The 2257-nt window shown below is 37.0% G+C and overlaps 1 long non-coding RNA gene across 1 annotated transcript in view; it reads right to left on the bottom strand.

The window, feature by feature from the left end:
- LOC310895459 overlaps positions 1–1982 on the bottom strand; it is a 69097-nt gene extending 67115 nt beyond the window's left edge. The window contains exon 1 of the long non-coding RNA XR_014580706.1: positions 38–1982. This is a non-coding gene — a long non-coding RNA (uncharacterized lncRNA). The remainder of the gene's footprint in view (positions 1–37) is intronic.
- Between the last annotated feature and the right edge of the window lie 275 nt (positions 1983–2257).

Raw genomic sequence — 2257 nt, 5'->3', positions numbered from 1 at the left:
GCTCAAAAATTAAATGAATTTACATTTACATACTTACTCTATGTGCTCTGTCTTAGCATCCTTATTAGTAATTTTTTTACCATGATACTTCATAAAAGTACTGTTCTTCAAAATAAATGCTGAATAGTCTGTTACTGCTAAGACAGCAAATTGTTCAGGACTTGGGTCAGGTGGGTGGAGGGGAGCCAGCAGTCGTGGACAGAAGAGAGACTTCTCAGAGAAGGAGCAGACTTCAGCTGAGATGAACAGGAGGGCTCTAGCAGTCTAGGGTCTGGCCATCTGAGCAACAACTGCCATGGAGCCTGGTCCCTTACAGAGTGGTTTGCTACATGAGGTAGCTCCTTCTTGAGAGTCTTCTACCAACAGCAGTTTGGGGGAAGGGGAGAGGAGGAGGGGGAAGGGAATGACAACGAGCTATGGTGCAGTGGGGAAGAAGTGGTTCAGGTGTACTCTTTCCTTTGTGTTAACTCAGTTCCTGCTCAACCTCAGCATATTCAGGCTCATTTTAAAACCCTGAAATATACAATTTATAATTTTATTGTACCCATGTAATGACAAAAATATAACTGTACACAAGGATTAGTATAAAACTAGACTCCTAAAAATTGCACAGTTGGCATAGTGATAAAAGTCCTGTCACCTCATCAGTACTTAAGGAAAAAGAAGAAGGGTCTGTAGGGACAAAAGGCAGTTCTGCCTCTTAGGCAAACTGTGTTAATTCATATTAATGTCGAGGATACTCCATACCAAGAGGATTGGGCCCATCCTGCATCTGTGTTCAATTAACATTTTAATGCAAAGCTGAGGAGATGCAGATAGGTAACAGGTGTGGATCACTCTAATTAAATAGCTCTTCTCATTTTTTTTTATTTATTTCCTGTTACACAAAATGCCATAGCACATATTTTTCTGAAGCTATCATTTGGGGGGGGGGGGGGAGGCCCAGAAGAGAAATTGCCAGCAAACATACCAACTCTTACAAGAAAGCAAAAGCCTAGCAAAATTGTTCCTAATGACATTTCATTTAATCAAATTGTTTACAAAGTCCAGGAATTTGACATCTGTATCGTTCCAGTGTATTACACATCTATTCCCCATAACATACTACAGTACAGAAAAGAAAAATGAATTCCACTAATCAAAAGTACCACTATCATTAGAATAGCCATGAAGTGATGCTAAAAGGGGTACGCTACTGGCTTTTATTCGTTGGAAATACCATAATGTGGGCAAAACGGATTATTTTTTTTTCTAAATCAGCTAGTGAATCTGAAGTTTTGACTGATGGCAAGAAGCATACATTATTTTCATCTGTGATAATCCAAGAAACCTTTTAACACTGATCCCAGCATTCATGAACAAGAGTTTTCACAATGTTTGACTATAAAACATAGCAATTCTGTATTAATGAATAGTTTATTCAGATAGGCCTTTCAATTTTGTGGTTTCATTTTTTTATATATTTGTGATAAACTATGTGACTTAAATTATCAGTAAAATTACAATAAGAATATATTTTGGGCAATTTTTCAACAGAATCAAGACTAGACAGAATAGATATAATATAAGCAAATATTTTTTGTTGTTGTTTAAGGACAATCTTGTTACTTTCATTAGTCTTCATGTGACAACTACCAGATAGAGTCATCACACAGATAAGTACAACAGCTTCTTCAAGTACCTACCTCAGATGGAATAGAATGCTACTTTTAAGTCAAGAAACCTTTAGGTCCAAATACTTAGTTTGTATATTTAACAACAGTCTCCTCACTGTCTCCTCAACTCTCCTACACTTAATTCAATTACATAACATATGAGAAAAATAAAAAATAAATTAAAAAAAAGTTTGCTGCTACCAGTCTGGCCTCTTGTATCTCCTTTTGCTCTGTAAACAGCTGTTGTACTGCAAATGCTGTCTTCCCCAAACTGCAAGTATACTTATTTACATTCAGTGTAGTCAGAGCCAATTACTATATGCAATTACACTGGTCTGTTTCCTTAGAGAAAAAATAAGTTTCTTCCTCACCCTTAAAAGGAGAAGGATGAGAAAAACTTTAACAGGAACCGTGAAGCGTTGGTATAGATTACCTAATGTTATTGGGTAGTCTCCAGACTTGGCGGTCATTATGAACAAATTAGATGACCTTCTTTAATCCTGTGTTTGAGCACCATGATCAACATCTTCAGATGACTCTTGCTCTATATCTGATGACTCTGGCTCTGCTTTAATGTAGAATGGGCTAGGTGTGCCAACAGT

This window comes from Anser anser (assembly GCF_964211835.1).
Source record: "Anser anser genome assembly, chromosome: 2".
NCBI lineage: Eukaryota > Metazoa > Chordata > Aves > Anseriformes > Anatidae > Anser > Anser anser.
Note: the sequence above shows the minus strand (reverse complement) of the source record. Positions and strands in the feature narration are given on the sequence as shown.